The sequence below is a fragment of the Pelophylax lessonae genome (genome assembly GCF_965119305.1).
Source record: "Pelophylax lessonae genome assembly, chromosome: 13".
Lineage (NCBI taxonomy): Eukaryota > Metazoa > Chordata > Amphibia > Anura > Ranidae > Pelophylax > Pelophylax lessonae.
This window is the reverse complement of record NC_138780.1, coordinates 124,177,980-124,195,819: the sequence shown is the minus strand read 5'-3', so window position 1 is coordinate 124,195,819 and position 17,840 is coordinate 124,177,980. Positions and strand designations below refer to the sequence as shown.

At 43.1% G+C, this 17,840-nt stretch overlaps 1 protein-coding gene across 1 annotated transcript in view; it reads left to right on the top strand.

The window, feature by feature from the left end:
• Window positions 1-13,068: 13,068 nt before the first annotated feature.
• LOC309569202 (carbohydrate sulfotransferase 9-like) overlaps window positions 13,069-17,840 on the top strand; it is a gene marked incomplete at its 3' end in the record, with an annotated part of 83,557 nt that continues 78,785 nt past the window's right edge. Inside the window, exon 1 of the mRNA XM_082274958.1 lies at window positions 13,069-13,194. The remainder of the gene's footprint in view (window positions 13,195-17,840) is intronic.

Sequence of the window (17,840 nt, the reverse complement as noted above, 5' to 3'; positions counted from 1 at the left end):
GAGTGTAATAGATATAGCAGAAGTATTGGCTTCTGTTTTGTTCTTTGTAGAGCTGGAAGCTCTGTGTGACACGGTGATTGAGTGCTCTGCTGAATGTTCTTTGGCATAGGAGAAGCAATCTAGAAGACTAGCCTAGTAACTGCTCGTTGTGGGACACCTCAAAGAGTATAGAACAGTAAGCATAAGAGCTGTGTTGGCTGCTGGTACACAGTCTAGTGTAATAGAGCTCATAGGATCCTACTTCCCTTGGGATCCATGTTTTGCTACCTCTGGATGAATAGAGAGAATATTTTATAATTATAGAATATTGTATAAATAAGGGAAGTGGCATTTCCTGGAGAGACAATTGATGATATCTATACCCCCCCCAAATTGGAACAATGTATGTGCTTTGGAAACCCCATGAAATTAGGGCAATGGTTGCAGATCTTCCAAATCTGCTAGTTTATCCTAAGAAAACCCAACAGGCTACTTATGCTGATTGGTTGGTACTTGTTGATTGTGCGCTGCCTGATAATTACGTGGATATATAGAAAGTATTAGCTAAGAATAAAGGGGCAACAGAGATGGGAATAGTTAAACAAGAGAAGGGAGACAATGTGTATGAAAAAGATATTGCGCGGTTGTCTGAAATATTAAAATATTGGGTGGCTACCACTTTTAATAGAAGGCAGGGTTTAGGGCAGTTAATGGAAGTAATTCAGAAGAAAGGGGAGGATGTATTGGTGTAGACTCAAAGAAGCAATACAAAAACATACAGATTGGATGATTGATGATGAAGTGGATATGGTGCAGGTGATATTGGTGAATATGTTAGTGGGAGGATTTTTGCCAGAAGTGCGGGAAGAGATAGAACTCCATACAACTGGATGGAGGGAAAAAAAACAGCTACAGAACTGGTTGATATTGCACAAAATGTATATGAAGTCTTACAAAAAAGGAGAGAAAAGTTAGATAAAAAACTAAAAAATAAGATGATGAATGTGGTAACTCCTAGGGAAATAAGGGAGGAAAAGGTGCAGAGGGAACATGTTGGGGGTACCAGTGTCAACAGTGGAGGTCACACCCCAGGGGGTTCCAACAACAACTACTCCCTATCCTCCCTCTGGAATTGTGTACATTACAAATTATGGACCCAACAGAAATAACAGGAGAAGGAATGCAGGGTAACCATATGATAACCTTCCATAAAATCCTCTGATTAAACCCCAATATCAAAGAGCAATCCCAAATAGACCCATGCTTGCCCCAGGGCCTCCTAAAAGTCTGCCCATTTGTTTTAGCTGTGGCCATGGAGGACATTTAGCTAGAGAATGCATGAGACATTAGGATGAGGAGGGGTGTGCAGTTAACAGAAATCATGAAACTATTGCTTATCCTGAATTTGCTGCTATTGTTTTGGAACCAAATGTTGAACCTATGGTGGAAATAAATATTAATGGTGTTCTGAAATCTTGTTTAGTGATTGCAGGAGCTAGTCCCTCGCTGTTGAACAACACAGATGAGGCCTTGCCCATTTTGGGTCATCAGGCTTCCTTGGCTGGGGTAAGTAACAATATATTTACTGCTGATGTCACTAAACCTGTACCGGTAGCTATGGGAAACCAAACCACCATGCATTCATTTGTGTTGTCACTGCACTTGCCTTGTAATTTAATAGGAAGGGATCTCCTACCAAAAATGGGTGTAACTATTGCTCTGTACCCCAGAAAGGATGGTGATAGATATACCTGAAGTGACAGGACCAGAGGCAATTGATTTACAGGATTGTCACAAAATGCTTGATAAATTGACTACTCCACGCATTGTTTTGCAGCTAATGCAAATCTTTTTGTGAATGAGTCTTCTTTAACCGCTTTCGGACCGCCTGACGCAGAAATACTGCGGCAGGCTGGCCCTCCTGCGCAAACCACCATAGGTATACGTCGGTCGCGTGCCTGCAGCTAGAGGGCGAGTGGGTTCCGCCGGCGGCACACTCCCACCACCACTCAGCAGTGGGCAAGGGTGTAGGAACCCACACAAATCTGGGGGGGACAGCATTTTTACTCGCCAGGTATATGCTTTTTCAGTAAACTGCGAGAGAGAGAGTGTGTGTGTGTGTGCAATACAATTAATTCATCGAATTTGTTTATTATATCCCACATAACCCACATAGCATTAATAAAAATTAACCCACATAGCATTAATAAAAATTAACCCACCTGGCATTAATAAAAATTAACCCCCAAATTAATCCCATGGCATTAATAAAAATTAGTGCTGGTGCTGCTGCTTGGCTTGCTGGCTGGGCTGGCATATGCTTGCTGCCAGTGCCTTGCCTTGCGCTGCCGCCGGAACCTCCTCACTGTCCGGTCCCGGTCCCCGACACACAGTGGACAGACTGCTAGGTAGTCAGTCAGTACTGTCCATGTGACGCCACTCCCGCATGCGCTTTAGGTCTGGCCGCCTAGGCTGGGTGCTTGGTGCGCGCCGCGCACTCTCCCTATGCTGGTGAGACGTCTTGCATGATGCCACTCCGCTTTGCACGCCCCCCTCCACCCGCCTGCCAGCCTGTGTTTGTAGGACAGAACAGGACCCCCCAGGGCAAGACAGGACCCCCCAAAGACAGGAAAGGACCCCTCAGGATAAGACAGGACCCCCCAAAGGAACAGGACCCCCAAGGACAGGACAGGACCCCCCAAGGAACAGGAAAGGACCCCCCAAGGAACAGGAAAGGACCCCCAATGATTGCAGAGTGCCAGCCACAGCATTGACCCTATTGATTGCAGAGTGCCAGCCACAGCATTGCCCCCAATGATTGCAGAGTGCCAGCCACACATTGCCCCCAATGATTGCAGAGTGCCAGCCACACAATGCCCCCAATGATTGCAGAGTGCCAGCCACACATTGCCCCCAATTGCAGAGTGCCAGCCACACATTGCCCCCAATGATTGCAGAGTGCCAGCCACACATTGCCCCCAATGATTGCAGAGTGCCAGCCACACATTGCCCCCAATGATTGCAGAGTGCCAGAACACAGCATTGCCCCCAATGATTGCAGAGTGCCAGAACACAGCATTGCCCCCAATGATTGCAGAGTGCCAGCCACACATTGCCCCCAATTGCAGAGTGCCAGCCACACATTGCCCCCAATGATTGCAGAGTGCCAGCCACACATTGCCCCCAATGATTGCAGAGTTACAGCCACACATTGCCCCCAATGATTGCAGAGTGCCAGTCACACATTGCCCCCAATGATTGCAGAGTGCCAGCCACACATTGCCCCCAATGATTGCAGAGTGCCAGCCACACATTGCCCCCAATTGCAGAGTGCCAGCCACACATTGCCCCCAATGATTGCAGAGTGCCAGCCACACATTGCCCCCAATTGCAGAGTGCCAGAACACAGCATTGCCCCCAATGATTGCAGAGTGCCAGCCACACATTGCCCCCAATTGCAGAGTGCCAGCCACACATTGCCCCCAATGATTGCAGAGTGCCAGCCACACATTGCCCCCAATTGCAGAGTGCCAGCCACACATTGCCCCCAATGATTGCAGAGTGCCAGACACACATTTCCCCCAATGATTGCAGAGTGCCAGCCACACATTGCCCCCAATTGCAGAGTGCCAGCCACACATTGCCCCCAATGATTTCAGAGTGCCAGCCACACTTTGCCCCCAATGATTTCAGAGTGCCAGCCACACATTGCCCCCAATTGCAGAGTGCCAGCCACACATTGCCCCCAATTGCAGAGTGCCAGCCACACATTGCCCCCAATGATTGCAGAGTGCCAGCCACACATTGCCCCCAATGATTGCAGAGTGCCAGCCACACATTGCCCCCAATTGCAGAGTGCCAGCCACACATTGCCCCCAATTGCAGAGTGCCAGCCACACATTGCCCCCAATTGCAGAGTGCCAGCCACACATTGCCCCCAATGATTGCAGAGTGCCAGCCACACATTGCCCCCAATGATTGCAGAGTGCCAGCCACACATTGCCCCCAATGATTGCAGAGTGCCAGCCACACATTGCCCCCAATTGCAGAGTGCCAGCCACACATTGCCCCCAATTGCAGAGTGCCAGCCACACATTGCCCCCAATGATTTCAGAGTGCCAGCCACACATTGCCCCCAATGATTTCAGAGTGCCAGCCACACATTGCCCCCAATTGCAGAGTGCCAGCCACACATTGCCCCCAATTGCAGAGTGCCAGCCACACATTGCCCCCAATTGCAGAGTGCCAGCCACACATTGCCCACAATGATTGCAGAGTGCCAGCCACACATTGCCCCCAATGATTGCAGAGTGCCAGCCACACATTGCCCCCAATTGCAGAGTGCCAGCCACACATTGCCCCCAATTGCAGAGTGCCAGCCACACATTGCCCCCAATGATTTCAGAGTGCCAGCCACACATTGCCCCCAATGATTTCAGAGTGCCAGCCACACATTGCCCCCAATGATTTCAGAGTGCCAGCCACACATTTCCCCCAATTGCAGACTGCCAGCCACACATTGCCCCCAATTGCAGAGTGCCAGCCACACATTGCCCCCAATTGCAGAGTGCCAGCCACACATTGCCCCCAATTGCAGAGTGCCAGCGATCCCCCCACACTTACCTCTCTCGCAGCTTCTCTTCAGTCCCCGGCTCCATGCGTCTCTGAGTCTTCAGTCCTCCCGCGGCGCCTCCTCCTCGTCCAATGGCACGGTGTTTGCCTTTCGGCCAATCAGGAAGCGGGAGGACCCGCTCCCTGATTGGCCGGGAGGAGGATCCATGTGACAATAGCGAATTCTCATTCGCTATTGTCACAGAATGGGCGGGTCGGGCGCATTGCTGCTCCCTGGCCGCCACGTCTGCGGCTGCGCGGTCCGAGCGCGGTACATTCAATTGTACCGCGCTCGGACGCGCCACGGCTAAACTGGGGGGGATTTCAGCATACCCGTCCCCCCCGCATTATTTCCTGGGGGGGATGTGTCCCCCCCGTCCCCCCCGGTTCCTACGCGCATGGCAGTGGGGACTCTGATGCACAGGGCAGGGGGCTATGATTGCTGTTCTTCTATCTGGAATGATCACAGAGCCCCTGTGATCCTTCTATATAGGATCACAGGTCTCTGTGATCATTTCACAAGCCCCGCCCCCATACAGTTAGAAACACACCCCTAGGTACACATTTAACCCTTTGATCGCTCCTGGGTTAACCCCTTCCCTGCCAATGGCATTATTACAGTAACAAAGCATATTTTTAGCATTGATTACTGTAGTCCCCCCAAAAGTGTCAAAAATGTCAGTTAGTGGTCCGATCTGTCCGCCGCAGTCCCACTAAAAATTGCAGATCGCCGACAAATCCTTCCCGTAGATAGTAGATGCGATAACTTTTGCGCAAACCAATCAAAATACGCTTATTGTGATTATTTTTACCAAAAATATGTAGCAGACAACAAATTGGCCCAAAATGTTAAAAAAGTTTGATTTTTTAAATTTTTTTGGGGAATGTAATATAGCAGAATGTGAAAAATATTGTTTTTTTTTTTTTCAGAACTGTCGCTCTATTTTTGTTTATAGCTCAAAAAAATAAAAATCGCAGAGGTGATCAAATACCACCAAAAGAAAGCTCTATTTGTGGGGAAAAAAAGGACATCAATTTTATTTAGGTACAGTGTCGCACGATTGCGCAATTGTCAAAGTAACGCAGTGCCGAATCGCAAAAAATGGCCTGGTCATTAAGGGGGCAAATCATTCCGGTCCAGAAGTGGTTAAAGAGAGATTATGGAATTACTCTAGTTGGATGTGCAGTAGTAAATGGGAAAAAATTAATTTTGTATGCAAATATTGTGCCTAACACCAAATCTGCTCAGGTTGCTGAACTTACTGCTCTGTGTGTAGCTTTAGAGTTGGCACAGGACAGTGAGGTTAACATTTTTAGTGATGCAGCATACGCCGTTGATGTGGTACACAAGTTTGCACCATTATGGAGAGAAAGGGTATTCATGACAGCATCAGGGACAGGATCCATGATTCAACATAAGGATCTGATTATTATGCTTCTGGCTGCAGTACAACTTCCGCGAAAGGTGGCAATTGTAAAATGCAAGGCCCATACTAGCTCAGATGATTTCATTTCTCAGGGTAATGCCCTGGCAGATGGAAATGCTACAGGTGTTATTCTGCAATATGTGGTGGAGGAGAACATTCAAGTTGCACGACTATTTACTGTGGCAGTCAGCCCCTTCTGGGCAAAGCGACGTTGGGGTACATCGCTCGCCCATGAGCCTCTAGGGGGCGAGCGAGCGCCGCCGGAGGCGCGCTCCTGCCTTCGCTCGTTCACTAACATCCCGCGCTCCGATGCCCGCCGGCCACTTGTGATCTCCCACTGGAGAGGGAGAAAGGAAGGCGGCTGATGTAAACAAAGCCGCCTGTCATTCTCCCTGATGTAACTGCAGAGATCATGTATGTCGACTGTACCTTTATCTCCTAGGTCTCCACCGCTTACTTGGGCACGAGCCAAGAAGCAACATGAATTTTCTAAGCAGTAAGAATCTTCACGGGCCCAGGCCTGATAAAAGACTATGGGGACTGATCCTATGTGCAGGACTTTAGGTAATCATCACAAGTACTCTGGCATACTATTGGTGTAACCAGAACCAAGGTAAATGTATCTTACACAAGCACTAATATGGAAATATACTGTTGGTACGTTTGTTGACCCTGGTCTCATTAACTTTGCTACTCTAAAGTTTATAAAAAAAAAAAAAAGGGCCCTTTCATAAAGCTTTTGTGTCAATACAGTTCCAGGCTGCCAGGAAGTTAAACCTTTCTAAATGTTGGATACAGTATGCACATATGCCCCAATTAGTCATAAGACAATGCCACTGCTGGGAGTACATGTTTCATTACAAAGAATTGACGATCGGGCTCAGCAATGTTAGTTATGGAAATACTAACCGATCTGTGTCTTTTCAATTATATACCAAAGCACCCATGAAGCCACCTGTTGTGTGTATTACCTTAACTCGACTGTATTAGTCTAATTCAGGACATACTTATAGTTAAAGGAACATTGAAGACTCTGATTGCATGAAGACTGCTCTTCTCAGATACTGGTATGATGGGACTGAACTATTGTGGAGTAATGATACCAACGAAGAATTGTACAAACTAACCATGAAACCAGGTTCTCAACAAAATAATCTTAACCTATATATGAATATATCTATATATGTATATATCTGCATATAATTTCAAAATGGCATGTTCCACACCTCCAGGATTTTATTTCATATGTGGGGAAAAAAATTGCATACCATTGAATGCTAAGGGTGTCTGTTATTTTGGACGGGTTATTCTTGCCACTTGGTATGTTAATGATGATTAATTTCAAGATATATTATTGCATTAAGTACCTCGACATATGATGGAAAAAGGGAGTTATCTGCACACACCAACAATGACATTAGCAGGGATAACCGTGATATAGGAGGAGATACAGGTTTAACTCCACGTGATGTAAAAATTAAGCCTCTGTTCTCCATTCCCTGGATTAACAGATGCTGTATTAAAAAGGCTTTTAGCTTTATTATAGATTTGGCAAAGCTTATGGATAACCTCACTGCATTATATGACAACAATTTCTATATTGTTGCTAATGAATTAGGAATGATGAAAAAGAGGTTCTTCAACACCGGCTGGTGTTAGACTACTTGACTGCTAGTCAGCGATGAATGTGTACCATTACAGGTACTACATATTGTATTTACATTTTAAATTATACTAAAGCTGAAGATGATATCATTATGCAAATACAAAAAGCACAACAATTGAAGAATGATTTCCGTGAGACACACACTGAAAAACCATGGACCACTTGGAATGTGGTGCTGGATTGGCTTAATCCTCTCAACTGTTTTTTTGGAGTAGGTGGTTGGTTTTCCGGTGTGTTCCAGGGAGTTTTACATATCATTGGTATCTTTATATTCATACTGTATATCTACTGGTTAAATGTATACCTATGATTCCTTGCTGCTTCAAAAATATATTTACTCATATTACCTTAAAGTAATTATCCTTTTATCCAGTCCTCAGGGTCTAAGGATTCCAGGAGTTATGAGGATCGGAGATGTCCCTTTGTATACAGAAGTATCTGAACAAACAGGAAGGAGCTGATAAGTTGAATATTAAATATGAAGATCATATTGCTTGAAAAATATCATAATGTATACTATACTAATACTTTGTTCAGGAATGGATTTCTTCTGTATGCATAAAGGGACATTGTAACAATAAATACATAACTTGTAATGCATGTATCTGTCCGATTTCTTGGAATAAGGCAGCTAGACTAAAAGTATTGAGGTTTTTAGACCTTCAAAGTTAGTTCTGATAAATGTCTTAGTTTGGCATAATGTCTAGTTTGGCATAGAAAGATCTATTCCCAGGATCTTTGATTAGTTAAGGGATTGTTTTAATGTCATGTCCTCTTTGATTAAAACCGTCTATTTGTTCTTATAACCATTTATGTTTATGGGGTCGGTGTAACCTTACTGGCTCAAACAATGAGTGATGAGGACATGTCGACATCTGTGCATTATCATGATAATTGTTAAACGTCGGTTAGGAAATTTCCACTGTCCCTTATATGTGGCCATAGTTTAGATAGCCAAAAATACGTATGTGTATAAAGACTGCTGTTACCAACATGAGATCACCACACTGTGTCTTACTTGTGGTCTGATGACATTATATATTCTAAATAAACCATATACAGATAAAGAAAGCTGATTGGTGTTGAAGTCCTTCATTGAAAGACTAAACTTAACAGCTCCAGTCTATCGGCCTCCACCCTCTCTGGGTTCAGATGCTGATCTTCCCTGCACAAAGTCTTCAAAGCGGAGTTCCATTAGTTTTTGTGTTTATTAAAAGTTTTAATAAACACACACTCCCCTGTTCCATGATCCAGCAATGCGGCCGCTCGAAGCCTCGCTCCTCTCACTCTCCTCTCAGCGTTGCCGGCATCACTAGTATGGGCACCCGGATGTGACAGCTTGTGGCCTAGGCGGCCCGAGCGGAAGTGGGAGTGGGAACCTGTCAAATCTAGGTACATTTTTTTAAACAACAAACATATACCTACCTGCTCTGTGCAATGTTTTTTTTTTTTTTTTTCTGGGGTCCCCCCACCTTTGCTTCTGGCTAATCTTGCCTTTAGAATGCCCCAATAGCAAGCTGCAAAGTATAGTATAGAGTGCCCCTATAGCAGGGTAAAAAAACTTCTGCCTTTAGAACCACTCACTTCCTGCCCAGGACCACAGGTCCCATGAGGCATTGCTCCTCAAACATTCACAAGTTCTCAGGCACTTACTAACATGTATGGACTGTGTACTGAGCTTTATGTATGCTGCAATGCGTACACTGACATGTATGGACGGTTTACTGAGCTGTATGTGTGCTTCATTGCATTTCCTGATATATAACTAAATAATGCATTCTGTATGCAGGCCAGCTAATCGGCTGATCAACTAATCGATTATGAAAACATTTGACAACTATTTTCATAATCCATTAGCTTTCGAATTAATCGATTCGTTGTTTCGGCCCTAAATTCTAGCACTATACCTCCTCTGTAAATATAAAGTGGTAACCTGTAAAGACTTTTTAAATATCGCCTATGGATAGTAAAATTTGCATCCTTTGTCGCAATTGCTCGGGCGTGCACAATTTTAAAGCAAGACATGTTTGGTGTCTATTTACTTGGCTTAACATCATCTTTTATATTTTACAAAAAATTGGGTTGTGTATTGTGTGTTTTTTTTTTTTTTTTTTGCATTCAAACTTTAAAAAGAAGTATTTTTGCCAAAAAATTGCACTGCGCAAATACCATGTGACATAAAGAAATTTCAAAACCCACCAAAATGTTTGGGGGGTTCTAAGTAATTTTCTAGCAAAAAAAAAAACCTGATTGTTGCATCGAAACAAAAAGTGCCAGAAAAGGCCTGGTCTTCAAGTTGTTAAAGTCATTGTAAAGTCTCGTTTTTTTCCCTACAAAAATAACAAACATGTTATACTTACCTCCTCTGTGCAGTTGGTTTTGCACAGAGTAGCCTGAATCCTCCTCTTCTCAGGTCCCTCTTCTTTGATCCTGGCCCCTTCCTCCTGTTGAGTGCCCCCACAGCAAGCAGCTTGCTATGGGGGCACCCGAGTTGAGTCATAGCTCCCTGTGTCCATTTAGACATGGAGCCCCAACCCCTCTCTCCTGATTGGCTTGCTGGCTTTGATCGACAGCAGCGACACACAATGGTGCTGCTGCTGTGTCTCAGCCAATCAGGAGGGAAAATCTCAGACAGCTGAGACACTCGTGGAAATCGCTGGACAAGGAGGGACCTCAGGTAAGTATTAGGGGGGCCGAGGAAGGCTATTGCTGACAGAAGGTTTTATATCCTAATGCCAAGAATGCATTAAGATAAAAAAAACCTTCTCGTACCTAAAGACCCTCTACTGCTTTTGTTTGGATATTGGGACAAACGCCTACAAAAATGGTCAAGCACCTCGGCCACGACACATTGTCTGTGGATCCTAATCTGCCTCCTTGTAGCCAGACGAACGATCCTTGCCAACTGGATTTCCAACCCCCCCCCTTCAGTTTCCCTGGTTAGGTCAGAGCTTTCCACACTTCTTTCCATTGATCGCCTCAACACGGACTTCACAGCCCATTCTTCACGAAAGTCATTTCTGCAGAAATAGGACACCTACCTCACCTTCACCTCACAAATAACAGACCCATCTACGGACGATTACACGTTTACCTTTCAAGATCCATTCAAGAACGCTTCCCTACCGGCCCACTCCCTTTCCGTGGTCATAGATCTCTGATCCTATATCCCTCCCTACCCCTCCCACCTTGCCCTTCCCCAGTTCGGTTCACCTTTTACCAGAGTGAATATGTTTCTATCATGATTATATGTACTTTCTCTGACGTTGTTATTTGTTTGTTATGCAATAAAATTAAAAAAAAAAACAAAAAAACTTCTGACTTTGCAACTCCTTTAACCACTTACCGCATTCTAACGTACCGGTACGTCGGTACACTTTGCGGGGTTATACCGGGATGATGCCTCTAGTTAGAGGCATCATCCCGGTACCGTGGTTTGAAGCCGACGGTCGGCTTTCCGTCGGTAATGCCTGATGCGGCTCGGGAGTCGCTCGATCATTACCCGGGGGGCGGGAGGGGACGTCCCCCCCCTCCCTACGCCTTCCGTGGCTTTGCTCGGGGCTCCCGTCCCACCGGGAGCCCCGAGCACCCAGCCGACACGTCCGCCGGCTGGATGGATTCCCGATGAATGCTGGAAACGGCATCGATCGGGTCTCCGATGACGTAACCCGGAGGCGACGTCCATGACGTCACTTCCGGGTTACTGTGCTGCAAAAGGCGGCAAATTTGAAAAACGGCTGTATGCAAAAATGCCGTTTTCGGCGTTTTGCATACAGGGAAGTGTAGTGGAGGGGTCTAGGGTCTTTTAGACCCTCGATCCCTCCATAAAGTGTACCTGTCACTACATATTGGTGTCACAAGGGATGTTTACATTGCTTGTGACAGCAATAAAAGTGATCAGATTTTTTTTGTTTTAAAAACCTGCAATAAAGTTTAAAAAAAATAAAAAATAAATAGGAAAAAAAAGAAAATTTAGCCGCCCCCGTCACCATTAGCTCGCGCACAAAAAAAACGTATACGCAAGTCGAGCCGCGAATGAAATCGCTGTTCAAACCCCACATGTGAGGTATCACCGCGATCGCCAGAGCGTGAGCAATAATTTAAAAAAAAGAGCTACACTCTACCTCTAAATTGGTAACCGTTAAATAAATTTAAAGCGTCGCAGATTGAGATCTCTATTGACCGTAGTTTGTCGCCATCCCACGGGGGGGGGGGGGGGAGGGGGCGCAATTTTAAACCGTAACATGTTGGGTATCTATTTACTCGGCGTGACATCATCTTTCACAATATACAAAAAATGGGCTAACTTTACTGTTTAGTATTTTTTAAATGCAGTGAAATGTGATTTTTCAAATTTTTTCCAAAAAAATGGCGTTTTAAAGACCGCTGCGCAAATACCGCGTGACAAAAAATTTTGCAATGACCGACATTTTATTCTCCAGAGTCTTTGCTAAAAAAATATATATAATGTTTGGGGGTTCTAAGTAGTTTTCTAGGAAAAAATACTGGTTTTAACTTGTAAACAAAAAGTGTCCGAAATAGGGCTGGGGCTTAAGTGGTTAAAGTAACCCCAAAAAAGTTGCTGAAAATAAGTGATTATAAAGGAAAAAAAAACATAATAGCAAAAACCCATTTGGAAATTCTTACTGTCCTACTAAACAGCATCAGACAAGCTGCAGCGTGGAAAATCTTTAGATTTGTGTTTGTCACTTAGGGGCATATTTACAAAGCAGTCAAGGTGACTTTCACCAAACATGGTCTTTCACGCAGGAAGAAAATACAATCTTAGCCACAATTTTCCTTTTACTGACTGGTGTTTTAGGTATTGATAACAAAACGAGGTAGAACCTGCAAGAGTCTGCAATATTACATACTACATTACAATGCAGTAACTTTATTTGGAATTATTTCTAAAGCCTAATGGTGATGAGTACTTCTATACAGTCTAGTATTAGTGAACATACCTGCTCATCCTTTAAATCTGTAAGGAGCCGTGACATTGAGATGGTAAAATACAGCAGGGTGGAAAAGTTATTGGATAATGGCATTAAGTGACTTCTTCAGGAGATGCTGCTATTCATAAGGATATACTGTACATGCTAAAATTTTATGCAGCAGATTGAATGAAAATATACTTATGAACTGAGTCAAGGGGTAAGTGAATGTATAAATAATCATTATCTATCTATTTAAACATTTTTGAGGTATAGCAGTGATAGATGATGTAACTGGGAATGAGGGACACCTATGTGGTTACACCCCGTGTGGGTATTTAGTTGTAATCCCTGCAGTAAACATGTACTGACAGCCTGATGGAGAGCAGGGATGCTTAAAACTGTACAGTCGCTTACTACATTGTCTGTCAACCTTGTGAAGACATCACTTTGAAGTAAAGGAAATTGCATATTGGAGATCGTATCCCTTTTCTTTGTATTCATAAGGAAATACATGCTAAAATTCTATGCAGCATATTGAACAAAAAAGATACTTATGAACTGGATCTTAAGTAAGGTAAGAGATTGTATTATATTGTATCATTATTATTATTATATTATATAATTATAATCATTATCTATCTAATCTATCTATAATTTTTTGAGTTATAGTAGTGATGGATGATGACTAATAATCCTATTAGTATGCTCTTTTTAGGCTTAATTTGAAATCCTAATCACTTGTTAGGATGAGGTTTAACACTATAACTATTTTGTCCAAGGGCTTACTGCATCTTAAAAAAAGCTCAAAAAAGCGGCTCCTAGGGGCTTTTGAGCTTTTTTGAGTTCTCATTTTTTTCTGCCTTGAAACTCCCCTCCATGTTAGCCAATCTATCATTGCATACTACGGCTTTTCACAATTTTACAGGCATATGCTCCTACAGGCAGAAAAAAAAATCCACCAAACATGTATTTTTGAGAGGAGTTTTCGAGCAGAAAAGACGCCTAAGTGCTCAAAAACATGCAAAAAAAGTGCAAAAAAGTGTAGAAAAGCTCAAAGAAGTCTGAGAATGCACAAAAAAAGATAAAATGAGCCGAGGGGAAGGTTTGTGAATAAAACGCTTATGCTCAAAAAAAGATTATAAAAGCTCAATAAAAATATGCAAAAGAGCACAAGCTTGTTTGAGCTTTTAGGGAGAGAGATAAAAGCTCAAATGCCTGTAAAATCAGCTCTTTTTTTTACCTACAGTGTGAATGAGCTCTAACAATGACTACAGACTTTAGTTGTTGAAAATGATTGCAACCTTTGCTAATAAAATGAAAATCTTCTGGGGCTACAAAGATGATGGCACAATTAACGCTGGCCATACACACCATTTGAATTGTTCAATATAATGATAATTTGTATGAACTCAAATTAATTTATTGGGCAGTTTGATTATTAAATGATTGTTTTCATCAAGATAGGATGATCTTCCTTTTTGAAAAATCTGATTGAATTTGTTAGATCTCCTGTCTGTCCATTTTGAAGGAAAACTGACCAGTCCCATTTTATGCAATACTGTAATTTTAATAAGATGTGTTACAGAAATTGGAGGGTGTGCAATTGACCAATTAAACTCCCCTGATTGCACAATGTTATGGGTTTTTTTTTTATAAAAAAAGAATGTATTTTAGAGAAAATGAAAATCCAATTATTTGGTCATATCAAAATATATCAGACTTGTAGAGTACAATGTACATGGAACTTACAGCTGTCATTCCTCCTGGTTTACATATTTTAAGAGGAATTATGACCTCGCAATTATCCAAAGTATATTAGGGTAAAGGGAGAGAACAGTTTGAGTGAGAGCAAGTGTTGTAAAGATGAAGACTAGAAAACCATCAGGATTCTCAAGGAAATGGTAATATAAGGATAGATAGGGGAGAAAAGCAGAAAATGGGGGGGGGGGGGGCAACTCACAATGTCATGCTTGTCAGCAATTAATTCACCTCTGTTTTATTCATACACTTAAATAGGTTTTGATTATTTGCTTAACAATCTGGGTTTTTTTTCTGTTACAGCTAGTGCTACTAAATTAACCCTCTTTATTCTACAGAGGGTTAATAGCCTGTTGTCTTACCAGCCTACGTTCACACCTATGTGCTCTACAGTCCATTTAACATAGTTTTCTATGAATGTAGTTCACATCAGTGCGTTTTGCGGCACTACGTTTTTTGGAAAGGGTCAGAGACTTTTTTCCCCATAGCAGATTGCGCTTTGCCTGTAATAGACTTCAATAAAGACACACCAAAAATGCAAGTCCTTTTTTTTTTCTCTTTAACACACTGTGTATAGCTGGTTGCTAAGGAGCGGGCCGGGAAGTCGGCCGCTGCCTCCCTAACAACGGATAAATCATCAACTATCAGCAGGATTCCCCGCTGACAGCTAAATGTAAAAAAAATTGAGGCAAAAAAAAAAAAAAAAATGGGGAAAAAAACAGTGGAGGTTCTTTGGGGCAGGGGGGCTGCTGACGTCATTGCTGGCCCCGCCCCTTACCTATTTAAGAACGGTCAGATAGAGGAGCGGGTAGTCAGTGGTTAGCCTTCGTCACGGGCTGAGTTTTTTTCTTTTTCTGGGTCTGTGTGTGTTTTTTCCTTTTTGACACTTTTTTGTGATTGAGTGATACTCATTCACATAGGGAGGCTGGGATCTGGGGGCCCCCTTGTTAAAGGGGGTTTCCAGATCTTATAAAGCCTCTGCCTGCAGACCCCCACAACCACCCCCCCATGTTGAGAGCATGCGGCTTGGTACGATTCAGCAGGGGGGCGCTCTCTCGCCTGCTCCCTTTCCTGACCTGCCAGGCTTCATGCTCAAATAATGGTATGGTATGGATTTTGAAAGCCATTTTTTTTCCCCTCTGAATTTCTTTTGCCAGCAATTCTTATTTTTACATTCAGCATGAAAAAAGAAAAATGCATGAAAACTGCATGCAAATCTGGAGGTTTCAAAACACACCGCAAAATGTTCTGGAAAATTGCAAAGCTGTGAACCTAGACTTAAACGTGGTGGCTACATTTGTTTTATTTTTCCAGGATTTTTGCCTTTTTTCCAACTGGTAATGCCAAAATCAAGCAGAAAGGCAAATTTTGTGGACAGTATAAAGAGTCTTAGTCTGTCCAAATCCTGCTGAACCGGCTGGGATTTTAACCATGTGTGGGCAGACTGAATGTACCAAGTTGATTGATCGATCAACTAGGGAACAACCAGCTTGCCAGATTTACTTGCGATTATCGCTAGTGGCTGCTACATGTATAAATACATAAGAGGTCCATATAGTGAACTTGGTGTTGAGTTATTCACTTTAACCACTTCTGGACCGGAAGGTTTTATCCCCTTAATGACCAGGCCATTTTTTGTGATTAGGCACTGCATTACTTTAACAGACAATTGTGCAGTCTTGTGACACTGCACTCAAATAAAATTGATGTCCTTTTTTCCCCACAAATAGAGCTTTCTTTTAGTGGTATTTGATCACCTGTGTGTTTTTTATTTTTTGCGCTATAAACAAACAAATACTGACAATTCTGGAAAAAAAAATAATATTTTTCACTTTCTGCTGTATAACCTTCCCCCCCAAAAAATTAAAAAATCTAATTTTTTTCATCTTTTTACGACAATTTGTATTCTGCTACATATTTTAGGTAAAAAATCCCAATAAGCGTGTTTTGATTGGTTTGCGCAAAAGTTATTGCGTCTACAAACTAAGATTCATGTCATTTTTATTTATTTATTTATTTTTTTACTAGTAATGCCGGTGATCAGCGATTTTTAGCGAGATTGCAGCAGGCAGATCAGACCTCTTAACTGACATTTTTGACACTTTTGGGGGGACCAGTGACATTACTACAGTAATCAGTGCTAAAAATATGCACTGTTACTGTAATAATGACACTGGCAGGGAAGGGGTTAACCCAGGGGCGATCAAAGGGTTAAAATTGAGCCTAGGGGGTGTTTTCTAACTGTACGGGGGGCGTGGGCTTATTGGATCAACACAGGGACCTGTGTTCCTAAATAGGAGGAACACAGGAGCCCTGTGATGATAACTGACAGAACAACGGTCTGCTGTGTTTACAACGGCAGACCCCCGATCTGTCTTCCCAAGGAGTGATCGAGGATGCCCAGCGGCAATCACGGCCGCTGACCCAGAAGATGAGCTTCTCCTCTTGCGAATCACTGCGTGCGCACCCCCCATGCTCGTTCCCGAGGTGCGACGTATGGGTACGGCTATTCGAACAGTCAAGCCAGCCTGCCGCAGTATATCTGCGGCGGGCGGTCGGCAAGTGGTTAAGGTCATCACAGAGGATAAGGGGGCACTCTTTATGTCTAGAGGAAAAGAGATTTTGTCTCCAAATACGGAGAGGTTTCTTTACAGTAGGGACTGTGAAAATGCAGAATAGACTCCCTCCAGAGGTAGTTCTGGCCAGCTCAATAGATTGCTTTAAAAAAGGTAAAGTTGATCCAGGGAATATCCGATTGCCTCACGGGGGGATGAGGAAGGAATTTTTTCCCCTGCTGTAGTAAATTGGATCATGCTTTGCTGGGGTTTTTCGCCTTCTTCTGGATCAACTGCGGGTATAGGATTATGTATATGAGATTGTATGGTTGTATTTTCTTTACTGTTTTTTCTTTTTTATTGGTTGAGCCTGATGGATTTGTGTCTTTTTTTCAACCTGACTATGGGCCTAATTCCCTATAACGCCTAGTAGGGGAGCATGCATACTTTTAATTTCTACGGTGGAGGCGCCGTAGATTTACTCCTAAACTGAATTCAGTAAAGCGTGCAGGAGAACGTAGTCGTGAATGCAAATTCACTATAGGCAATAGAAGTCACTGTGTGTGTAAATCATTAGTCGTGCTAAAAGTACCAATATTGCACATGGAAATAATGGTTAGAGCATAATAGCATAAAAGAAATGGTTCTTAAAGATGTGGTATATTGTTTTGAGATGATCTGCTTTGAAACTTTTAAAAAAAGTGATGTTTAAAAAGATATTTGTTAGAAAGAAGAAGAGATAAATTCTCCCTCGGCCTACGACTATGAAGCAGCACATGTGCACATGCCCAGACCATAAAAATAGTTACAACCCTACGCCTTGTCAATTGTAAGCAGGCGCTATAGTGAATTCGGAAATTCGCAGATGATAAGACTGCAAAGTCGCCTAAAGTGAGTTCCAGTCCCG